Source organism: Amblyraja radiata, unplaced genomic scaffold, assembly GCF_010909765.2.
Source record: "Amblyraja radiata isolate CabotCenter1 unplaced genomic scaffold, sAmbRad1.1.pri S88, whole genome shotgun sequence".
NCBI classification, from domain to species: Eukaryota; Metazoa; Chordata; class Chondrichthyes; order Rajiformes; family Rajidae; genus Amblyraja; species Amblyraja radiata.
In genome coordinates, this window is record NW_022630171.1 from 483,691 (window position 1) to 509,287 (window position 25,597).

Here is a 25,597-nt window from a genome sequence, read left to right on the forward strand (position 1 = left end):
AAATGGTGGCCGACTAGGAAAAGGGGAGATGCAGCGAGACCTGGGTGTCATGGTACACCAGTCATTGAAAGTGGGCATGCAGGTGCAGCAGGCAGTGAAGAAAGCGAATGGTATGTGAGCTTTCATAGCAAAAGGATTTGAGTATAGGAGCATGGAGGTTCTACTGCAGTTGTACAGGGTCTTGGTGAGACCACACCTGGAGTATTGCGTACAGTTTTGGTCTCCAAATCTGAGGAAGGACATTATTGCCATAGAGGGAGTGCAGAGAAGGTTCACCAGACTGATTCCTGGGATGTCAGGACTGTCTTATGAAGAAAGACTGGATAGACTTGGTTTATACTCTCTAGAATTTAGGAGATTGAGAGGGGATCTTATAGAAACTTACAAAATTCTTAAGGGGTTGGACAGGCTAGATGCAGGAAGATTGCTCCCGATGTTGGGGAAGTCCAGGACAAGGGGTCACAGCTTAGGGATAAGGGGGAAATCCTTTAGGACCTAGATGAGAAGAACTTTTTTCACACAGAGAGTGGTGAATCTCTGGAAATCCCTGCCACAGAGGGTAGTCGAGGCCAGTTCATTGGCTATATTTAAGAGGGAGTTAGATGTGGCCCTTGTGGCTAAGGGGATCAGAGGGTATGGAGAGAAGGCAGGTACGGGATACTGAGTTGGATGATCAGCCATGATCATATTGAATGGCGGTGCAGGCTCGAAGGGCCGAATGCCCTACTCCTGCACCTATTGTCTATGTTTCTATGTCTCTCTCCGGTGTATATCCGCTGGTGCTCCCGCCGCCCCCGTGCTCTCTTGTCACAGTGGGAGCAGCGGCTCGCCGACATGGGCCCGCCGGTGCTGCCGCAACCCCCACGCGCTGTCAAACGACTCACCGCAGTACGGGCAGTCGTAGGGCGGGACACTGGTGTGCACGTGTTGGTGAGACAGGGCGTGGGAGTCCATGGCAGAGCGCTCTCCACACACCGGGCTGGGGACTGGACGGTCACCGGTGTGAACCCGCTGGTGGGACAGCAGCCTGGTGGAGCAGATGAAGCCCTTGCCGCACTGGGCACAGGTGTAGGGGTGCTCGCCGGTGTGGGTGCGTTGGTGCCTATACAGGTTGGAGGACTGGGTGAAGCCCTTGCCACACTGGGCACAGGTGTAGGGGCGCTCGCTGGTGTGTGTGCGCTGGTGCTTCTGCAGGCCGCTGGACTTGGTGAAGCCCTTGCCGCACTGGGCGCAGGTGTACTCGCCGGTGTGGGTGCGCTGGTGCTTCAGCAGGTTGGAGGACTGGGTGAAGCCCTTGCCACACTGGGCGCAGGTGTAGGGGCGTTCGCCGGTGTGGGTGTGCTGGTGCACCAGCAGCGTGGCGGAGAGGGTGAAGCCCTTTCCACACTGGGCGCAGGTGAAGGGGCGTTCGCCAGTGTGGGTGAGCTGGTGCCTCTGCAGGCTGCCATACTGGGTGAAGCCCTTGCCGCACTGGGCGCAGGTGTAGGGGCGCTCGCCGGTGTGGGTGCGCTGGTGAACCAGCAGGGCGCCAGAGTTGGTGAAGCCCTTGCCGCACTGGGCGCAGGTGTAGGGGCGCTCGCCGGTGTGGGTGCGCTGGTGATTTTGCAGGCCGCTGTACTGGGTGAAGCCCTTGCCGCAGTCGCTACAGGTGTAGGGGCGCTCGCCGGTGTGCACGTGCCTGTGCACCTTCAGTTCCCTGGACGACTTGAAGCCTTTGCCACAGTCGGAGCAGGTGAAGGGCCGCTCACTGCTGTGCACCCGCTGGTGCACCCACAGCGCCGACACTCGGGCAAAGCTCTTGCCGCAGGTGGGGCAGACATGGGGCTTCTCGCCCGTGTGCAACTGCCGGTGCTGCCGTAGCCTAGACAACAAGGCAAAGTTCTTGCCACATGTGGAGCAGCCATAGTCCTTCTCGCCCATGTGCAACCGCCGGTGGGTCTCCAGGACATCCGCCGTCTTGAAACTCTTGCCGCAGTCCGAGCAGTCGAAGGGCCGTTCTCCCGTGTGCACCCGCCGGTGGGCCTCCAGCTCGCTCGGGCTCCGGCAGGCCTTGCCACACACGTCACACTCATAACGCTTCTCCTTGTTGTGCCCCGTCATCTGGTCCTCCATCGAAGCTCAGACCCTCGAAGCTCAGCCCGCACACCGAGCAGATGGGGGGCTCACCGGCACCCTGGCCGCCCTCAATGGCCGCTCACGTCCCCGACTCTCCGTCCACAGCAACGGCTCCTAAACCCTGCAGGAGGGGAACACAGAGGGTCAACATGCTGGCAAACAGGACATTACTAGCACATATTGAGTGTGTTTATGGCGGAGGAAACCGTTATATAATTCTGTGCGGCACAGTGGAGCAGCGGTACAGTTGCTGCCTCACCGCCAGAGACCCGGGCTCGATCCTGACTACGGGTGCTGTCTGTGTGGAGTTTGTACGTTCTCCCTTTGACCTGCGTGGGTTTTCATTCTGGGTGTTCCGATTTCCTCCAACATTTCAAAGACGTTCAGGGTTGTAGATGAATCGGCCTCCACAAAATTGCTGAATTGTCCCTAATGTGCGTGGGATAGTGCTAGTGTACAGGGTGATCGCTGGTCGGCACGGACTCCGTGGGCCGAAAGGCCTGTTGTTTCCGCGCTGCATCTCTAAACTAAACTAAACCAAAGAAGGGTGTCGACCCAAAACGCCACCCATTCCTACTCTCCACAGATGCTGCCTGACCCGCTGAGTTACTCCAGCACTTTGTGTCTATCTTCTCCACAGATGCTGCCTGACCCGCTGAGTTACTCCAGCACTTTGTGTCTATCTTCTCCACAGATGCTGCCTGACCCGCTGAGTTACTCCAGCACTTTGTCATAAAGTGATACAGCATTGGAAAGAGGCCCTTCGGCCCAACTCGTACCCGAATGGCCTCTACTCCTGCACCTATTGTCTATATTTCTATTAAAGCCACATTTGCAGATTCTACCTCCAGAACGGCCCAAAATCGCTGATAAACAGCCACTGACAGCCAGCACATCCAGTGAGAGCTAACTAGTTGCTAACTAGCGGTTAACCCGCCTTAACTAGCGATAAATCCCATTTGTGTGTGTTTTCACCATTTTAGCACCAAACCGGCCCCAAATCGCTGCTAAACGGGTCAGCGACGGCCAACACGTCTAGTGAGCGTTAACCAGCCGCTAACCAGTGGTTAATCAGCCACAACTAGCGATATTAGGCGATAAAAGCCACATTTGACTACATTTGACCACATTGGGAGTTTCAACCCCAGAACTGCCCCAAATCGCTGCTAAACTGGTCAGCGGTGGCCAACACATGTGTTGAGCGTTAACCAGCCGTTAACCAACTACTAACCAGTGGTTAACCCGCCCTAACTAGCGATAAATGTCACATTTGACCACATTGGGAGATTCAACCCTAGAACGGCCCCAAATCGCCGCTAAACGGGCCAGGGGGGGTTAACACGTTTAGTGAACGTTAACCAGTTGCTAACCAGCGGTTAACCAGCCCTAACTAGCGATATTAGGCGATAAAAGCCACATTTGGCTGCATTTTTCCACATTGGGAGATTCAACCCCCAGAACGGCCCCAAATCGCGGCTAAACTGGTCAGCGACGGCCAACACGTGTGGTCAGCGCTAACCAGCCGCTAACCAGCGGTTAACCCGCCTTAAATAGCGTAAATCCGCCGAAAAAGGAGAAGAAAAGGAGAGAAAGACTCAACTCCAGCAGAGAAGCGACAAGATGGCGGCGGCGGGAGCAGGAGGAGGGGGCGGGGCCACGTCACAAACGTCAGCGCGTCCCTGCCCACAACGTCACCGCGTATGGGGCACGACGTCATCGCGCGGAGGGGTAGAACGTCACCGGGCCCGGCCCCTCCCCCCCCCCTTCTCATTGACTTCAATGGGAAGAAGTGCCCTGATCAAAGATGGCCGCCGCCTCTCCCCCTGGGCTTCAATGGGGTTGAACTGCCAGTATCAAAGATGGCCGCCGCCTCTCCCTGGGCTTCAATGGAGACCAGTATCAGTATATCTTTATTGTCATTTTCCTGAGTCCTCACATACCCAGAGGAAACAACAAAACCGTTGCTCAACCCAGTGTCCATTCAGTGTGCAGTAAAAAATAACAACAAATAACTAGAAATAAAAAACATATATCATGAACAAATTAAATGAAACACTCTACTCTCTACTAGACATCAACAGGCGTTCCGATCGGCAGCCGCTGCAGTGTGTCCAGGTTGATGGTTGGTGCGCGATACTTTGGCAGGGGGCTAAGTCCGTTTATCAGTCTTATAGCCTGCGGGAAGAAGCTGAGGAGCATCCTGCTGGTTTTGCAGCTAATGCTCCTGTACCTCTTCCCAGATGGCAGGATGGAGAATATGTGATGCGATGGGTGGTAGGTGACTTTGATGATGGAGATGGCTCTGCTGATACATCTCTGTATCAACAGAGTTGTATCAACAGGACTGGCCAAATTTTGTGCCCTCCACTACAGTGATGAATTCTGTGGTGGATGTTTGTGTTACAGTTTTATTGTGGTTGTGTGTTCTTTATTATTGTATCGCTGCAGACAACCCAAATTTCCACCAGCCTGGCTGTGTGGCAATAAATTATATCTAATCTAAATCTAATCTTCCTGTATATGTCCAGCAAGAAAGGGAGTGGAGCACCAATAATCCTGCTGGCGGTCTTCACAATCCTGTCTAGTTGGTGCCGTTCGTACGCCTTGCAGCTCCCGAACCAGGAAGTGATGCCGTTGGTTAATGTGCTCTCGATTGTCCCCCTATAAAAAGTTCGTAGATGTGTAGTGGGGAGACCTGCTTTCCGTAGTCTTCGGAGAGGGTGTAGTCGCTGCTGGGCTCTCTTGACCAGTGCTGTGGTGTTGGTTGTGGACATCAGGTCATCTGACAGGTGGAGTCCTAGGAACTTCACGCTGCTGACCCTTTCCACATCAGCTCCATCGATGTGCAGAGGTGTATGGTGTTGTTTTCCCGCCCTCCTGAAGTCAACCACCATCTCCTTAGTTTTTCCCACGTTGAGAATGAGGTTGTGGGATTTGCACCATCCTGTGAGCAGCTCCACCTCCATCCTGTACGCCGACTCATCATTGTCACTGATGAGACCCACAACTGTTGTGTCATAGGCGAACCTGTTGATGAAGTTGTTATTGAGTCTAGCAGTACAGTCGTGTGTAAGCAGACTAAACAGCAGGGGGCTTAGGACACAGCCTTGGGGCGAGCCAGTGCTCACGGCTATGGTTTTTGATGTCCTACTGCCGACCCTGACTGTCTGCTGCCGTTGTGATAGAAAGTTCAGGACCCAGTTACATGTGCCAGCATCAACACCCAATAGCTCCAACTTCTCCACCAGCTGCTGCGGAATGATTGTGTTAAAAGCAGAGCTGAAATCTATGAAGAGGATCCTGGCATAAGTATTTTTCCGATCAAGGTGTGACAGTACGAGGTTCAGTGTTGTTGAGACTGTGTCCTCTGTGGATCGGTTGGCTCTGTAGGCGAACTGCAGTGGGTCTAGGTCAGCAGGTAGACTCTTTTTGATGTGCTGCATAACCAGTCGCTCAAAACACTTCATTGCTATGGGTGTTAGAGCCACTGGTCGAAAGTCATTATGGCAGGCTGGGTTTGGTTTCTTCGGGACAGGGACGATGGTGGCACTCTTAAGACAGTTGGGCACTACTGCCTGGCTGAGTGAGATGTTAAAAATGTCTGTGAAGACATCTTTCAGTTGCTCGGCGCAGTCTCTTAAAACGCATCCAGGAATGTTGTCCGGCCCTGCAGCTTTGCGTGGATTGATGCTGGCAAAGGCTTTTTTAACTCCGGCTGCGGACAGCCTGAGCGACTGGTCACTGGGAGATGGCAGTAGTGCACGTGTCTGGGTGCTGTTTTTAACCTCAAACCGTGCGTAGAACTCGTTCAGTTCATCTGGTAGAGAGGGGTCGTTTTGGCATATCCGCAGCGGGGGTGGGGGCTTGTAGTCAGTGATGGTATGAAATCCCTGCCACAAGCGACGTGTGTCTTTGTCATTTGCGAAGTGGCTATTAAGTTTTTGCCCATACAGCCTCTTCGCTTCCCTGATCCCCCGGGATAGGCTACTCCTTGCCAGTTTGAGATGACTGCCAGTATCAAAGATGGCCGCCACACACTGGGATTCATTCATAGACCTCAATGGAGAAGACTGCCTTTACCAAAGATGGCCGCCGCCTCCCCTGGGATTCATTCACATTGACTTCAATGGAGCGACTGCCAGTAGCAAACATGGCCGCCGCCCCCGGGCCTCAATCCCCCCTCATTGACTTCAATGGGGGAAGTGCCTTGATCAAAGATGGCCGCTGCACACCCTCATAGACTTCAATGGAAGATGTGCCAGTAGCAAAGATGGCCACCGCCTCCCTGTGCATCACCATCCCCTCAATGACTTCAATGGGTAAGTGCCTTGATCAAAGATGGCCACCTCCCCCTGGGCTTCACTCCCATTGACTTCAATGGAGACCAAAGATTCAATTCAATTCAACTTCAGATTCAACTTTAATTGTCATTGTCAGTGTACGGTACAGAGACAACGAAATGCAGTTAGCAACGGAGAGACCTGTAGCGCCGGTGGCGGGGAGTGGGGAGGGGGGGGGGGGAGACAGAGAGAAGGGGGAGAGAGAAGGGGGAGAGATAGTTTGGATTAGAAACATAGAAACATAGACAATAGGTGCAGGAGTAGAGGCCATTCGGCCCTTCGAGCCTGCACCATTCGCCATTCAATATGATCATGGCTGATCATCCAACTCAGTATCCTGTACCTGCCTTCTCTCCATACCCCCTGATCCCTTTAGCCACAAGGGCCACATCTAACTCCCTCTTAAATATAGCCAATGAACTGTGTGGCCTCAACTACCTTCTGCTGCAGAGAATTCCACAGATTCACCGCTCTCTGTGTGTGTGAAAAAAAATGTTTTTCTCATCTCGGTCCTAAAAGATTTCCCCCTTATCCTTAAAACTTGATGATGGAGTTCACACTGTGACTGGCTACGCAGTCATGAGTATAGAGTGAGTACAGCAGGGGGCTGAGCACTCATTAGTATAGAGTGAATACAGCAGGGGGCTGAGCACGCATTAGTATAGAGTGAGTACAGCAGGGGGCTGAGCACTCATTAGTATAGAGTGAGTACAGCAGGGGGCTGAGCACTCATTAGTATAGAGTGAGTACAGCAGGAGGCTGAGCACTCATTAGAAACATAGAAACATAGAAATTAGGTGCAGGAGTAGGCCATTCGGCCCTTCGAGCCTGCACCGCCATTCAATATGATCATGGCTGATCATCCAACTCAGTATCCCGTACCTGCCTTCTCTCCATACCCTCTGATCCCCTTAGCCACAAGGGCCACATCTAACTCCCTCTTAAATATAGCCAATGAACTGGCCTCGACTACCCTCTGTGGCAGGGAGTTCCAGAGATTCACCACTCTCTGTGTGAAAAAAGTTCTTCTCATCTCGGTTTTAAAGGATTTCCCCCTTATCCTTAAGCTGTGACCCCTTGTCCTGGACTTCCCCAACATCGGGAGCAATCTTCCTGCATCTAGCCTGTCCAACCCCTTAAGAATTTTGTAAGTTTCTATAAGATCCCCTCTCAATCTCCTAAATTCTAGAGAGTATAAACCAAGTCTATCCAGTCTTTCTTCATAAGACAGTCCTGACATCCCAGGAATCAGTCTGGTGAACCTTCTCTGCACTCCCTCTATGGCAATAATGTCCTTCCTCAGATTTGGAGACCAAAACTGTACGCAATACTCCAGGTGTGGTCTCACCAAGACCCTGTACAACTGCAGTAGAACCTCCCTGCTCCTAGACTCAAATCCTTTTGCTATGAAAGCTAACATACCATTCGCTTTCTTCACTGCCTGCTGCACCTGCATGCCCACTTTCAATGACTGGTGTACCATGACACCCAGGTCTCGCTGCATCTCCCCTTTTCCTAGTCGGCCACCATTTAGATAATAGTCTGCTTTCCTGTTTTTGCCACCAAAATGGATAACCTCACATTTATCCACATCATACTGCATCTGCCAAACATTTGCCCACTCACCCAGCCTATCCAAGTCACCTTGCAGTCTCCTAGCATCCTCCTCACAGCTAACACTGCCCCCCAGCTAAGTGTCATCCGCAAACTTGGAGATATTGCCTTCAATTCCCTCATCCAGATAATTAATATATATTGTAAATAGCTGGGGTCCCAGCACTGAGCCTTGCGGTACCCCACTAGTCACTGCCTGCCATTGTGAAAAGGACCCGTTTACTCCTACTCTTTGCTTCCTGTTTGCCAGCCAGTTCTCTATCCACATCAATACTGAACCCCCAATGCCGTGTGCTTTATGTTTGTAAACTAATCTCTTATGTGGGACCTTGTCGAAAGCCTTCTGAAAGTCCAGATACAACACATCCACTGGTTCTCCCCTATCCACGCTACTAGTTACATCCTCGAAAAATTCTATAAGATTCGTCAGACATGATTTACCTTTTGTAAATCCATGCTGACTTTGTCCAATGATTTCACCACTTTCCAAATGTGCTGCTATCCCATCTTTAATAACTGACTCTAGCAGTTTCCCCACTACCGATGTTAGACTAACTGGTCTGTAATTCCCCGTTTTCTCTCTCCCTCCCTTCTTAAAAAGTGGGGTTACATTTGCTACCCGCCAATCCTCAGGAACTACTCCAGAATCTAAAGAGTTTTGAAAGATTATTACTAATGCATCCCCTATTTCTGGAGCTACTTCCTTAAGTACTCTGGGATGCAGCCTATCTGGCCCTGGGGATTTATCGGCCTTTAATCCATTCAATTTACCCAACACCACTTCCCGGCTAACCTGGATTTCACTCAATTCCTCCAACTCCTTTGACCCGCGGTCCCCTGCTATTTCCGGCAGATTATTTATGTCTTCCTTAGTGAAGACGGAACCAAAGTAGTTATTCAATTGGTCCGCAATATCCTTGTTCCCCATGATCAACTCACCTGTTTCTGACTGCAAGGGACCTACATTTGTTTTAACTAATCTCTTTATTTTCACATATCTATAAAAACGTTTGCAGTCAGTTTTTATGTTCCCTGCCAGTTTTCTTTCATAATCTATTTTTCCTTTCCTAATTAAGCCCTTTGTCCTCCTCTGCTGGTCTCTGAATTTCTCCCAGTCCTCCGGTATGCTGCTTTTTCTGGCTAATTTGTACGCATCATCCTTCGCTTTGATATTTTCCCTGATTTCCCTTGTTATATAGACAATAATAATCAAATGTGTATTACATATATCTATTTACAATATATATTAATGATATATTTAATAATATATTGATACATATAAGTATATATACAATAATAATGAAATATACATTAAATATATCTATTTACAATATCTATTAATGATAGATTTAATAATATATACATATATATATATGTATTAAAATATATCTATTTACAATATAAATATATCATTCATATATATACACACAATAATAAGATATGTATTAAATATATCCATTTACAATATATATTAATGATATATTTATACATATAAGTATATCTACAATAATAATGAAATATACATTAAATATTTCCATTTACAATATATATATTGTAAGCAGTATAGAAGTTGGGATGTAATGTTAAAATTGTACAAGGCATTGGTGAGACCAAATCTGGAGTATGGTGTACAATTTTGGTCGCCCAATTATAAGAAGGATGTCAACAAAATAGAGAGAGTACAGAGGAGATTTACTAGAATGTTGCCTGGGTTTCAACAACTAAGTTACAGAGAAAGGTTGAATGGAAAGATGGATTCAACAGTGGCTGAATGGGAGACGCCAGAGGGTAATGGTGGATGGCTGTTTGTCGGGTTGGAGGCAGGTGACTAGTGGGGTGCCTCAGGGATCTGTGTTGGGTCCTTTGTTGTTTGTCATGTACATCAATGATCTGGACGATGGTGTGGTAAATTGGATTAGTAAGTATGCAGATGATACTAAGATAGGTGGTGTTGTGGATAATGAAGAGGATTTCCAAAGTCTACAGAGTGATTTATGCCAGTTGGAAGAGCGGGCTGAAAGATGGCAGATGGAGTTTAATGCTGATAAATGTGAGGTGCTACACCTTGGCAGGACAAATCAATATAGGAAGTACATGGTAAATGGTAGGGAATTGAAGAATGCAGTTGAACAGAGGGATCTGGGAATAACTGTGCACAGTTCCTTGAAGGTGGAATCTCATATAGATAGGGTGGTAAAGAAAGTTTTTGGTATGCTAGCCTTTATAAATCAGAGCATTGAGTATAGAAGCTGGGATGAAATGTTCAAATTGTACAAGGCATTGGTGAGACCAAATCAGGAGTATGGTGTACAATTTTGGTCGCCCAATTATAGGAAGGATGTCAACAAAATAGAGAGAGTACAGAGGAGATTTACTAGAATGTTGCCTGGGTTTCAACAACTAAGTTACAGAGAAAGGTTGAACAAGTTAGGTCTTTATTCTTTGGAGCGCAGAAGGTTAAGGGGGGACTTGATAGAGGTCTTTAAAATGATGAGAGGGATAGACAGAGTTGACGTGGATAAGCTTTTCCCACTGAGAGTTGGGAAGATTCAAACAAGGAGGTTCAGACATGACTTCAGAATGAAGGGACAGAAGTTTAGGGGTAACATGAGGGGGAACGTCTTTACTCAGAGAGTGGTAGCGGTGTGGAATGGGCTTCCAGTGGAAGTGGTGGAGGCAGGTTCGTTGGGATCATTTAAAAATAAATTGAATAGGCATATGGATGAGAAGGGAATGGAGGGTTATGGTATGAGGGCAGGCAGGTGGGACTAAGGGAAAATACGTGTTCGGCACGGACTTGTAGGGCCGAGATGGCCTGTTTCCGTGCTGTAATTGTTATATGGTTGTATTAATGATAGATTTAATAATAATATACATATATATATATCAAATGATAAGATATGTATGAAAATATCTCTATTTACAATATAAATATATCATTCATATCAAGTACAAGTGAGTTTATTGTCCTGTGTCCCTTTACAGGACAATGACATTCTTGCTTTGCTTCAGCACAACAGAACGTAGTCGGCATTGACTACAGAACAGATCAGTGTGTCCATAGAATAATAATACTACCAATAACTTTATTTATAGAGCACTATAAAACAACCCCTGTTGCAACAAAGTGCTGTACATGGACAGAACAGATCAGTGTGTCCATAGAATAATAATACTACCAATAACTTTATTTATAGAGCACTATAAAACAACCCCTGTTGCAACTAAGTGCTGTACATGGACAAGAAATTATTACACGACACGCCTGTTCTCACGGTGCAACCTGAAGCAAGACTTAACAAGAGTTTAACATCGTGGGAACCTCCTGCGATAGCAGTACGGCATTCGTGGACCACCGAGGACCTCCGTGGCGCTAACGGCAGGTAGTCGTGTAACTTGTTAAGGTCGGGGAGAAAATTCAAACATTTTTGAATTTCTCCAAGAGTGACTTGAGCAGCGTTGCAACATTGTATGAAGGCAGATGCCAGTGCGATATCCGTGAGATGTCCGTAATGACTCTTGCGGGTACCGTGGGAACTCCTGCGAACGGTCATATGGGTTGAGCACAACACCGGCTGAAAGGAGGCCATCGAGAAGCAGATGTACGGCTTTGAAAATGTTTTGGCATTGGCTTTTTTAAATGTTTGATGTAATTTATGTTTTTATGTGTCTTGAGTTCTATGTGCAAATCCTTTCCAGTTCCAGGTATCAGAGCGTTGGAAGCAGGATGCCAGAGGCCACTCAGCCACTCTAGCCTGCCCCCCCCCCCCCCCCCCACCCCACCCACACACACTTACCGGGCGCAGGTGGGCATTGGGGAGTCTGAAGACATCTGCCATGGTGCAAGCCATCTGGAACTTGGTCATCTGCTCATTGCCAGACCAGTGGAAAACCCCACTGACCCACTAGTCACTGCTGGTCCCCGCACCGGGCCTTGCGCTGCCCCACTAGTCACTGCTGGTCCCCGCACCGGGCCTTGCGCTGCCCCACTAGTCACTGCTGGTCCCCGCACCGGGCCTTGCGCTGCCCCACTAGTCACTGCTGGTCCCCGCACCGGGCCTTGCGCTGCCCCACTAGTCACTGCTGGTCCCCGCACCGGGCCTTGCGCTGCCCCACTAGTCACTGCTGGTCCCCGCACCGGGCCTTGCGCTGCCCCACTAGTCACTGCTGGTCCCCGCACCGGGCCTTGCGCTGCCCCACTAGTCACTGCTGGTCCCCGCACCGGGCCTTGCGCTGCCCCACTAGTCACTGCTGGTCCCCGCACCGGGCCTTGCGCTGCCCCACTAGTCACTGCTGGTCCCCGCACCGGGCCTTGCGCTGCCCCACTAGTCACTGCTGGTCCCCGCACCGGGCCTTGCGCTGCCCCACTAGTCACTGCTGGTCCCCGCACCGGGCCTTGCGCTGCCCCACTAGTCACTGCTGGTCCCCGCACCGGGCCTTGCGCTGCCCCACTAGTCACTGCTGGTCCCCGCACCGGGCCTTGCGCTGCCCCACTAGTCACTGCCTGCCATTGTGAAAAGGACCCGTTTACTCCTACTCTTTGCTTCCTGTTTGCCAGCCAGTTCTCTATCCATGTGGCTGTGCAAGCTCCATATATTAATGATACCATAATAAGATATGTATTAAATATATATCTATCTACAGTAAATATGAATGATTTATTTAATAATATATACGCAAATATCTCGTTCAGTTTTAATCAGCAAATCCTAGTTATTGAGGGAGTTGAGTCTAGGAGCAGGGAGGTCCTTCTGCAGTTGTACAGGGTCTTGGTGAGACCACACCTGGAGTATTGCGTACAGTTTTGGTCTGGGTGGCAGTGTGAACTGTGAGGAAGATGCAGGGTGACTTGGACAGGTTGGGGGAGCGGGCAGAAGCGTGGCAGATGCAGTTTAATGCGTCAAGTTGGGAAAAGGGGATCTGGGCGTCCTTGTTCGTCAGTCTATGATGAACCTTCACCATTGAAACTGACCACCAGCCGCTGGTCTCTATCTTAAACAAGCCTATCCATGCGGCCTCTTCACGTTTGCAGCGAATGATGCTGCAGCTCCAACGATTCACATTCGAAATTGTGTACCGCAAGGGCAAGGAAATGTTCGTGGCCGACACATTGTCCCGTGCGCCGCTCCCTTCCGTTGCCCGCCATCCATACGAATCGTCTGACCTGATGGTACTGAACGTTAACATTGTTCCCTCTTGGCAGATGCAGTCCCTGGTCGAACACACTGCCGCTGATCCTGCCCTGCAACAGCTTGCGGGCGTCATCCGCCGTGGCTGGCCTGACCGACGCTCTTCTCTACCGGCCGGTGCCGTGCCCTACTTCCTGGTTCGGGACGAGTTGGTGCTGCACAACGGCGTGGTGGTGAAGGGCCACAAGGTCGTGGTGCCGGACGCTCTGCGGGATCACTACTACCAAACCGCACACAACGGCCACCCCGGGGTGGAGGCCACTTTGTCCCGGGCCCAAGCCCAGTTTTACTGGCCGGGCATGGTTCAGGACATCCGGGACAGGGTCTCCGCCTGTGCTGCCTGCAACAGCCTACTGCCTCATCAACAACGCCAACCTCTCATGCAGCAGCCGGCTCCCGAGTTGCCGTGGATGGCTGTCGCCACTGACATCTTCGAATGGCGTGGCAAACACTTCCTGGTCCTGGTGGACTCCTACTCCAGCTGGTTCGAGGTGGACCAGCTGCCTTCCCTCACGTCTGCTGCCGTCATCGGGAAGCTTCGCCGCCACTTTTCGACCTTTGGTTCCCCGGTGACTCTCCAATCCGACAACGGCGGCCAGTTTACCAGCGCGGAGTTCGCCGCCTTCGCCGCCCGATGGAACATTCGCCACATCACCAGCAGCCCCGAGTACCCGCAAAGCAATGGCCTTGCAGAGCGCGCTGTCCGCAGCGCCAAGGAGCTGCTGGAACATTGTCGGCTTGCTCATTCGGACTTCTACCTTGCCCTCCTCAACCTCCGCAACATTTCCCGGGACCCCGCACTCGGTTCGCCTGCCCAGCGCCTCATGTCCCGCACCACTCGACCCCCTCTCCCGGTCTCTCAGCAATCCCTAAAGCCCGCGGTCCGCAGCCCTGCCGCTGTCAAGGAGCGCATCATCGAGAAGCAGGTCATCCAGAAGCGCTCCTTTGACAAATCATCCCGTCTGCTTCCCCGTCTGTTCCCAGGCCAGGTTGTCCGGATGAAGTCCACCTCCGGTCACCACCGGCTGGCCGTTGTCGTTGGCAATGCTGACTCTCCCCGGTCATACCTGGTTGACTACGAGGGCACCGTGTACCGTCGGACACGCCAGCACCTGCTGCTTGTCAACGAGCCTGCTCCGCCTCCCGCAGACCCGTTTTCGCCGCCTGTCCCTTCCCCACTGCCCGAAACTCCTCCTGCCCCTGTCACTCCTCGCATGCCCCGGACACTGCCCTCTCAGCTCTCTGTGCCCCGCACACGCCAGCCTCCTTCTCCTGCCTCGCCTGCAGGTGTACCTGTTTTGCCCCCCCCCGTCTCCTCCTTCCCCTGGGCGCTCTTCACCCGGGTCTCCCATCTCTGTCCCTGCCCCCTTACCTGCAGCTCCTGCGGTTGAAGGGGAAGGCGGGTTCCGCACCCGCTCTGGGCGGTTGGTCAAGCCGCCTGTCCGGTACGGAGTGTGCGAGTAGTCTATATCATGATATATTCTAACTGTTCCCTGCTTATGGTCTGATTCTAGCGTATGAGCCGTGGTCGCTTTTGTTTCCAAGAGGAAGGATGTGGATCAGTGCATGCTCCTTTAACATAGTGACCTCACCACTACTAACCACTCCCCATTGTCTCTTGTATAATTGTAGCTTCCCCACCTCCAGCTCGCTCTCTAGTTCCAGTGATGACCACGGACAGCTAGGGCATAGTGTGTGTAGTGCATATAATACAGTTATGTAGTAAAATACTTTGTGTGTCAAGCAAGTCCTTTTTACAATAACCTCACATTTATCCACATTATATTGCATCTGCCATGCTTCAGCCCGCTCACCCAGCCTATCCAAGTCACCTTGCAGTCTCCTAGCATCCTGCTCACAGCTAACACGGCCCCCAAGCTTTGAGGAGAGGAGAGGAGAGGAGAGGAGAGGAGAGGAGAGGAGAGGAGAGGAGAGGAGAGGAGAGGAGAGTGGATAACCTCACATTTATCCGCATTAAACTGCATCTGCCACGCATCTGCCCGCTCCCCCAACCTGTCCAAGTCACCCTGCATTCTCATAGCATCCTCCTCACAGCTCACACTGACACCCAGCTTTGAGGAGAGGAGAGGGCAGGAGAGGAGAGCAGAGGAGAGGAGAGGAGAGGGGGAGAGAGAGAGAGAGAGAGAGGGAGGGGAGGCGATGAATAATGGTAGATGGACACACTGATCTGTTCTGCATTAACACCTACGTTGCTTTGTTCTAAAAAACTTATTCCCCAAGTCTCATCGCCAAGGCCCTGTACGTTCCTCCAGCACTTTTTGTCCACCTTCGATTGTTCCAGCATCTGCACTTCCTTCTCTCCAACGTTGACAACAGGAATCCATCGGACATCGAAGGTTCGGGCATTTTCACTCCGTGACTCTGTGACTTCTCTGCAGGTCGGGCTACGCTGAATCGATGGAGACTGAGATCAGGAACCATCTCCGATCTGTCCTGATGGGCGTGGACTTCGACACCGTCACCTCGAAACAGGTTGGGGACTCAGCCTCCTGCTGTACTCACTCTATACTAATGAGTGCTCAGCCCCCTGCTGTACTCACTCTACACTAATGAGTGCTCAGCCCCCTGCTGTACTCACTCTATACTAATGAGTGCTCAGCCCCCTGCTGTACTCACTCTATACTAATGAGTGCTCAGCCCCTGCTGTACTCACTCTATACTAATGAGTGCTCAGCCCCCTGCTGTACTCACTCTATACTAATGAGTGCTCAGCCCCCTGCTGTACTCACTCTATACTAATGAGTGCTCAGCCCCCTGCTGTACTCACTCTATACTAATGAGTGCTCAGCCCCCTGCTGTACTCACTCTATACTAATGAGTGCTCAGCCCCCTGCTGTACTCACTCTATACTAATGAGTGCTCAGCCCCCTGCTGTACTCACTCTATACTAATGAGTGCTCAGCCCCCTGCTGTACTCACTCTATACTAATGAGTGCTCAGCCCCCTGCAGTTCTCACTCTATACCAATGAGTGCTCAGCCCCCTGCTGTACTCACTCTATACTAATGAGTGCTCAGCCCCCTGCTGTACTCACTCTATACTAATGAGTGCTAAGCCCTTCCCGTTCCCCAGTTCTCATCGGCAAATCCTAGCTACTGAGGGAGTCGAGTCTAGGAGCAAAGAGGTCCTTCTGCAGTTGTACAGGGTCTTGGTGAGACCACACCTGGAGTGTTGCGTGCAGTTTTGGTCTGGGTGGCAGTGTGAGCTGTGAGGAGGATGCTATGAGGATGCAGAGTGACTTGGACAGGTTGGGGGAGCGGGCAGAAGCGTGGCAGATGCAGTTTAATGCGTCAAGTTGGGAAAAGGGGATCTGGGGGTCCTTGTTCATCAGTCTATGAAAGTAAGCATGCAGGTACAGCAGGCAGTGAAGAAAGCCAATGGCCTGTTGGCCTTTATAACAAGAGGAGTTGAGTCTAGGAGTAAAGAGGTCATTCTGCAGTTGTCCTCCCCTCTCCTCTCCTCTCATCCCTTCTGCCCTCTCCTCTCCCCTCCTCTCCCCTCCTCTCCCCTCCTCTCCCCTCCACTCCCTTCCACTCCACTCCCCTCCTCTCCCCTCTCCTCTCTCCTCTCCTCAAAGCTGGGTGTCAGTGTGAACTGTGAGGAGGACGCTATGAGAATGCAGGGTGACTTGGACAGGTTGGGTGAGCGGGCATAAGCATGGCAGATGCAGTTTAATGCGGATAAATGTGAGGTTATCCACTTCCCTCTCCTCCCCTCTCCTCCCCTCTCCTCCACTCCTCTCCTCCTCCCCTCCCCTCTCATCCCTTCACCTCTCCTCCCCTCTCCTCCCCTCCCCTCTCATCCCCTCCCCTCTCCTCCCCTCTCATCCCCTCCCCTCTCCTCCCCTCCCCTCCCCTCTCCTCCCCTCTCCTCTCCCCTCTCCTCTCCCCTCTCCTCTCCCCTCTCCTCTCCCCTCTCCTCTCCCCTCTCCTCTCCCCTCTCCTCTCCCCTCTCCTCTCCCCCTCTCCTCTCCCCTCTCCTCCCCTCTCCTCTCCCTCCCCTCTCCTCTCCTCTCCCTCTCCTCCCCTCTCCTCTCCTCTCCCTCTCCCTCTCTCCCCTCCCTCTCCCCTCCCCTCCCCTCCCCTCCCCTCCCCTCCCCTCCCCTCCCCTCCCCTCCCCTCTCCCTCTCTCCCCCTCTCCTCAAAGCTGGGTGTCAGTGTGAACTGTGAGGAGGATGCTATGAGAATGCAGGGTGACTTGGACAGGTTGTGGGAGCGGGCAGAAGCGTGGCAGATGCAGTTTAATGCGGATAAATGTGAGGTTATCCACTTTGGTGGCAAGAACAGGAAGGCAGATTATTATCTGAATGGTGTCAAGTTGGGAAAAGGGGATCTGGGGGTCCTTGTTCATCAGTCTATGAAAGTAAGCATGCAGGTACAGCAGGCAGTGAAGAAAGCCAATGGCCTGTTGGCCTTTATAACAAGAGGAGTTGAGTCTAGGAGCAAATAGGTCCTTCTGCAGTTGTACAGGGCCCTGGTGAGAACACACCTGGAGTATTGTGTACAGTTTTGGTCCCCTAATCTGAGGAAAGACATTCTTGCCATAGAGGGAGTACATAGAAGGTTCACCAAACTGATTCCTGGGATGTCAGGACTTTCATATGAAGAAAGACTGGATAGACTCAGCTTCTACTCGCTAGAATTTAGAAGATTGAGGGGGATCTTATAGAAACTTACACAATTCTTAAGGGGTTGGACAGGCTAGATGCAGGAAGATTGTTCCCGATGTTGGGGAAGTCCAGGACAGGGGGACTCAGCCCCCTGCTGTACTCACTCTATACTAATGAATGCTCAGCCCCCTGCGGTACTCACTCTATACTAATGAGTGCTCAGCCCCCTGCGGTTTAGTGAATGTCCTTGTGAATTATTCCAGATCAGGTCGTGTGTGGAGCAGAGGATGGGACAGGATTTGAAGGAATTCCGGGGATTTTGAGACAATGAGATGCTCCTGATATTGGCTCAAATGGACAAACCCAGCCCGATATTCGACTATCTTTATCTGGTGAGTATCTCTCTCTCCCCCCACTCTCTCCCCCCTCTCTCCCCCCCCCCTCTCTCTCCCCCTTCTCTCTCCCCCGCTTCTCTCTCTCCCCCTTCTCTCTCTCCCCTATTGTCATTTTCCTGAGTCCTCACATACCCAGAGGAAACAAAAAAACGTTGCTCAACCAGTGTCCATTCAGTGTGCAGTAAAAAATAACAACAAATAACTAGAAATAACAAACATATATCATGAACAAATTAAATGAAACACTCTACTCTCTACTAGACATCAACAGGGGTTCCGATCGACAGCCGCTGCAGTGTGTCCAGGTTGATGGTTGGTGCGCGATACTTTGGCAGGGGGCTAAGTCCGTTTATCAGTCTTATAGCCTGCGGGAAGAAGCTGAGGAGCATCCTGCTGGTTTTGCAGCTAATGCTCCTGTACCTCTTCCCAGATGGCAGGATGGAGAATATGTGATGCGATGGGTGGTAGGGGTCTTTGATGATGGAGATGGCTCTGCTGATACATCTCTGTATCAACAGAGTTGTATCAACAGGACTGGCCAAATTTTGTGCCCTCCACTACAGTGATGAATTCTGTGGTGGATGTTTGTGTTACAGTTTTATTGTGGTTGTGTGTTCTTTATTATTGTATCGCTGCAGACAACCCAAATTTCCACCAGCCTGGCTGTGTGGCAATAAATTATATCTAATCTAAATCTAATCTTCCTGTATATGTCCAGCAAGAAAGGGAGTGGAGCACCAATAATCCTGCTGGCGGTCTTCACAATCCTGTCTAGTTGGTGCCGTTCGTACGCCTTGCAGCTCCCGAACCAGGAAGTGATGCCGTTGGTTAATGTGCTCTCGATTGTCCCCCTATAAAAAGTTCGTAGATGTGTAGTGGGGAGACCTGCTTTCCGTAGTCTTCGGAGAGGGTGTAGTCGCTGCTGGGCTCTCTTGACCAGTGCTGTGGTGTTGGTTGTGGACATCAGGTCATCTGACAGGTGGAGTCCTAGGAACTTCACGCTGCTGACCCTTTCCACATCAGCTCCATCGATGTGCAGAGGTGTATGGTGTTGTTTTCCCGCCCTCCTGAAGTCAACCACCATCTCCTTAGTTTTTCCCACGTTGAGAATGAGGTTGTGGGATTTGCACCATCCTGTGAGCAGCTCCACCTCCATCCTGTACGCCGACTCATCATTGTCACTGATGAGACCCACCACTGTTGTGTCATAGGCGAACCTGTTGATGAAGTTGTTGTTGAGTCTAGCAGTACAGTCGTGTGTAAGCAGACTAAACAGCAGGGGGCTTAGGACACAGCCTTGGGGCGAGCCAGTGCTCACGGCTATGGTTTTTGATGTCCTACTGCCCACCCTGACTGTCTGCTGCCGTTGTGATAGAAAGTTCAGGACCCAGTTACATGTGCCAGCATCAACCCCCAATAGCTCCAACTTCTCCACCAGCTGCTGCGGAATGATTGTGTTAAACGCAGAGCTGAAGTCTATGAAGAGGATCCTGGCATAAGTATTTTTCCGATCAAGGTGTGACAGTACGAGGTTCAGTGTTGTTGAGACTGCGTCCTCTGTGGATCGGTTGGCTCTGTAGGCGAACTGCAGTGGGTCTAGGTCGGCAGGTAGACTCTTTTTGATGTGCTGCATAACCAGTCGCTCAAAACACTTCATTGCTATGGGTGTTAGAGCCACTGGTCGAAAGTCATTATGGCAGGCTGGGTTTGGTTTCTTCGGGACAGGGACGATGGTGGCACTCTTAAGACAGTTGGGCACTACTGCCTGGCTGAGTGAGATGTTAAAAATGTCTGTGAAGACATCTTTCAGTTGCTCGGCGCAGTCTCTTAAAACGCATCCAGGAATGTTGTCCGGCCCTGCAGCTTTGCGTGGATTGATGCTGGCAAAGGCCTTTTTAACTCCGGCTGCGGACAGCCTGAGCGACTGGTCATTGGGAGATGGCAGTAGTGCACGTGTCTGGGTGCTGTTTTTAACCTCAAACCGTGCGTAGAACTCGTTCAGTTCATCTGGTAGAGAGGGGTCGTTTTGGCATATCCGCAGCGGGGGTGGGGGCTTGTAGTCAGTGATGGTATGAAATCCCTGCCACAAGCGACAAAGTGTGTCTTTGTCATTTTCGAAGTGGCTATTAAGTTTTTGCCCATACAGCCTCTTCGCTTCCCTGATCCCCCGGGATAGGTTACTCCTTGCCAGTTTGAGATGACTGCCAGTATCAAAGATGGCCGCCACACACTGGGATTCATTCACATAGACCTCAATGGAGAAGACTGCCTTTACCAAAGATGGCCGCCCCCCCCTGGGATTCATTCACATTGACTTCAATGGAGCGACTGCCAGTAGCAAACATGGCCGCCGCCCCCTGGGCCTCAATCCCCTCTCATTGACTTCAATGGGGGAAGTGCCTTGATCAAAGATGGCCGCGGCACCCCTCATAGACTTCAATGGAAGATGTGCCAGTAGCAAAGATGGCCGCCGCCTCTCTGTGCATCACCATCCCCTCAATGGGTAAGTGCCTTTAACAAAGATGGCCGCCGCCTCCCTGGGCTTCATTCCCATTTTCAATGAAGTGCCTTGATCAAAGATGGCCGCCTCCCCCTGGGCTTCACTCCCATTGTCTTCAATGAAGTGCCTTGATCAAAGATGGCCACATCCTTGGGATTCATTCCCATTGACTTCAATGGAGTGGTGAAGTGCCTTGATCAAAGATGGCCACGTCCCCCCTGGGCTTCATTCCCATGACTTCAATGGGTACGTGCCTTTAACATAAGATGGCCGCCGCCGCCCTGGGCTTCACCTCCCATTGACTTCAATGAAGTGCCTTGATCAAAGATGGCCACCTCCCCCTGGGCTTCCCTCACATTTACTTCAATGGAGTGAGGAAGTGCCTTGATCAAAGATGGCCACCTCCCCCTGGGCTTCACTCCCATTCACTTCAATGGAGACCAAAGATTCAATTCAATTCAACTTCAGATTCAACTTTAATTGTCATTGTCAGTGTACGGTACAGAGACAACGAAATGCAGTTAGCAACGGAGAGACCTGTAGCGCCGGTGGCGGGGGGGAGTGGAGGGGGGGGGGGAGACAGAGAGAAGGGGGAGAGAAAGTTTGGATTAGAAACATAGACAATAGGTGCAGGAGTAGAGGCCATTCGGCCCTTCGAGCCTGCACCATTCGCCATTCAATATGATCATGGCTGATCATCCAACTCAGTATCCTGTACCTGCCTTCTCTCCATACCCCCCTGATCCCTTTAGCCACAAGGGCCACATCTAACTCCCTCTTAAATATAGCCAATGAACTGTGGCCTCAACTACCTTCTGTGGCAGAGAATTCCACAGATTCACCACTCTCTGTGTGGGGAAAAAAATGTTTTCCTCATCTCGGTCCTAAAAGATTTCTTCCCCCTTATCCTTAAACTCTGTGTGTGGCCCCTTGTTCTGGACTTCCCCAACATCGGGAACAATCTTCCTGCATCTAGCCTGTCCAACCCCTTAAGAATTTTGTAAGTTTCTATAAGATCCCCCTCAATCTTCTAAATTCTAGCGAGTACAAGCCGAGTCTATCCAGTCTTTCTTCATATGAAAGTCCTGACATCCCAGGAATCAGTCTGGTGAACCTTCTCTGTACTCCCTCTATGGCAAGAATGTCTTTCCTCAGATTAGGAGACCAAAACTGTACGCAATACTCCAGGTGTGGTCTCACCAAGACCCTGTACAACTGCAGTAGAACCTCCCTGCTCCTATACTCAAATCATAAGCTAATGGCATGTTGGCCTTCATAGAGAGAGGGATTGAGTGTAGGTGCAAGGTGGACCTACTGCAGTTGTACAGGGCCCTGGTGACACCACACCTGGAGTATTGTGTGCAGTTTTGGTCTCCAAATTTGAGGAAGGATATTCTTGCTATTGAGGGAGCCCAGCGTAGGTTCACCAGGTTAATTCCTGAGATGATGGCAGGACTGACATATGTTGAAAGAATGGGACGACTGGGTTTGTATTCACTGGAATTCAGAAGGATGAGCGGGTATCTTATAGAATCGTATACAATTAGTGAGGGATTGGACAGGGTAGATGCAGGAAACATGTTCCCCATGTTGGGGGAGTCCAGAACTGTTAAGGTACATTTCTTAAAACAGACAACTCACAATAAGTTAGATCAACCAACACAAGCTTTACTGATTATTTAGCCGGCGAGAGTGGCAGGGGATACAAATTCAAGTATGCAACACACACTTAACCCTCCTGGGCCATCACTCTAATGAACAAAGGCCCACAGCATCTTTTGTTACTATTTTGGAAACGTGAAGTAAGTGACAGAGGCGAGGGAAAATAAGGAGATAAAAGGATGTGAGATAAGGAGAGAGGAATGTATATGTGTAGCTTTAAGGGACATTGTTCAGGTAGCATTTGGAGTATTGCATAGTTAACCAGAATGGTTTAAAAACGAGGAACTGCAGATGCTGGTTTACAAAAATGGACACAAAACGCTGGAGTAACTCAGCGGGACAGGCAGCATCTCTGGACAGAAGGACTGAGTGACATTTCGGGTCGAGACTGAGGAGGGTCTCGACCAGAAATGTTACCCATTCCTTCCAGTATTTTGTGTTTACCTAAACAGCGCCTATCTATCCACGTGGCGGTGTGCCAGCAGGCTGGAGGAGCGGGCAAAGGCCTTGCCACAGAGCGGGCAGGTGAAGGGGCGCTGGCCAGTGTGGATTTGCCGGTGCTCCAGCAGGTGGTCAAGGCGGGTGTAGCCCTTACCACAGGACAGGCCGGGGAAGGGACGCTCACCGCTGTGGGTACGATATTGCTGCCACAGGCTGGACATGCGAGTGAAACCCTTGCCACACTCAGCGCACACAAAGGGTCTCTCTCCGGTGTGTATCCGCTGGTGCTCCCGCCGCCCCCGTGCTCTCTTGTCACAGTGGTATCAGCTGCTCGCCGACGTGGGCCCGCCGGTGATGCCGCAACCCCCGCGAGCTGTCAAACGACTCACCACAGTACGGGCAGTCGTAGGGCTGGCCACTGGTGTGCACGTGCTGGTGAGACAGGGCGTGGGAGTCCATGGCAGAGCGCTCTCCACACACCGGGCTGGGGACGGGACTGTCACCGGTGTGAACCCGCTGGTGGGACAGCAGCCTGGTGGAGCAGATGAAGCCCTTTCCGCACTGGGCACAGGTGTAGGGGCGCTCGCCGGTGTGGGTGTGTTGGTGCTTCTGCAGGCTGCTGGAGTAGGTGAAGCCCTTGCCGCACTAAGCACAGGTGTAGGGACGCTCGCCGGTGTGGGTGCGTTGGTGCTTCTGCAGGTGGCCGGAGTTGGTGAAGCCCTTGCCGCACTGGGCACAGGTGAAGGGGCGCTCGCCGGTGTGGGTGCTGCGCTGGTGAACCAGCAGGCTGTTCGACTGGGTGAAGCCCTTGCTGCACTGGGCGCAGGTGTATGGGCGCTCACCGGTGTGGGAGCGCTGGTGCTTCTGCAGGTTGGAGGAGCAGATGAAGCCCTTGCCGCACTGGGCACAGGTGTAAGGGTGCTCGCCAGTGTGGGTGCTCTGGTGATTCTGCAGGATGGAGGACTGGGTGAAGCCCTTGCCGCACTGGGCGCAGGTGTAGGGGCGCTCGCCGGTGTGGGTGTGCTGGTGAACCAGCAGGCGGCTGGACTGGGCGAAGCCCTTGCCGCACTGGGCGCAGGTGTAGGGGCGCTCGCCGGTGTGGGAGCGCTGGTGTATCAGCAGCCTGGTGGAGGTGGTGAAGCCCTTGCCGCACTGGGCGCAGGTGTAGGGGCGCTCGCCGGTGTGGGTGCGCTGGTGATTCTGCAGGCCGCTGTACTGGGTGAAGCCCTTGCCGCAGTCGCTACAGGTGTAGGGGCGCTCGCTGGTGTGCACGTGCCTGTGCACCTTCAGTTCCCTGGACGACTTGAAGCCTTTGCCGCAGTCGGAGCAGGTGAAGGGCCGCTCACTGCTGTGCACCCGCCCGTGAGCCCGCAGCCCCGACAACAAGGCAAAGCTCTTGCCGCAGGTGGAGCAGACATGGGGCTTCTCGCCCGTGTGCAACCGCCGGTGGGTCTCCAGGTCACTCGCCGTCTTGAAACTCTTGCTGCAGTCCGAGCAGGCAAAGGGCCGTTCTCCCGTGTGCACCCGCCGGTGGGTCTCCAGCTCGCTCGGGCTCCGGCAGGCCTTGCCACACACGTCGCACTCATAACGCTTCTCCTTGTTGTGCCCCGTCATCTGGTCCTCCATCGAAGCTCAGACCCTCGAAGCTCAGCCCGCACACCGAGCAGATGGGGGGCTCGCCGGCACCCTGGCCGCCCTCAATGGCCGCTCACGTCCCCGTCTCTCCGTCCACAGCAACGGCTCCTAAACCCTGCAGGAGGGGAACACAGAGGGTCAACATGCTGGCAAACAGGACATTACTAGCACTTATTGAGTGTGTTTATGGCGGAGGAAACCGTTATATAATTCTGCGCGGCACAGTGGAGCAGCGGTACAGTTGCTGCCTCAAAACGCCACCCATTCCTACTCTCCACAGATGCTGCCTGACCCGCTGAGTTACTCCAGCACTTTGTGTCTATCTTCTCCACAGATGCTGCCTGACCCGCTGAGTTACTCCAGCACTTTGTGTCTATCTTCTCCACAGATGCTGCCTGACCCGCTGAGTTACTCCAGCACTTTATCATAAAGTGATTGGAAAGAGGCCCTTCGGCCCAACTCGTACCCGAATGACCTCTACTCCTGCATCTATTGTCTATGTTTCTATTAAAGCCACATTTGCAGATTCTATTTCCAGAACGGCCCACAATCGCTGATAAACAGCCACTGACAGCCAGCACATCCAGTGAGCGCTAACCAGTTGCTAACTAGCGGTTAACCCGCCTTAACTAGCGATAAATCCCATTTGTGTGAGTTTTCATCATTTAAGCACCAAACCGGCCCCAAATCGCTGCTAAACGGGTCAGCGACGGCCAACACGTCTAGTGTGCGGTAACCAGCCGCTAACCAGCGGTTACCCAGCCCTAACTTGCGATATTAGGCGATAAAAGCCACATTTGACCACATTGGAGTTTCAACCCCAGAACTGCCCCAAATCGCTGCTAAATTGGTCAGCGGCGGCCAACACATGTGGTGAGCGTTAACCAGCCGTTAACCAACTACTAACCAGTGGTTAACCCGCCCTAACTAGCGATAAAAGTCACATTTGACCACATTGGGAGATTAAACCCTAGAACGGCCCCAAATCGCCGCTAAACGGGCCAGGGAGGGTTAACACGTTTAGTGATCGTTAACCAGTTGCTAACCAGCGGTTAACCAGCCCTAACTAGCGATATT

General features: G+C 51.8%; 1 pseudogene; it reads right to left on the minus strand.

Moving 5' to 3' along the window:
- The window catches only part of LOC116969572, a 75,301-nt pseudogene extending 50,790 nt beyond the window's left edge, over nucleotides 1-24,511 (minus strand).
- Between the last annotated feature and the right edge of the window lie 1,086 nt (nucleotides 24,512-25,597).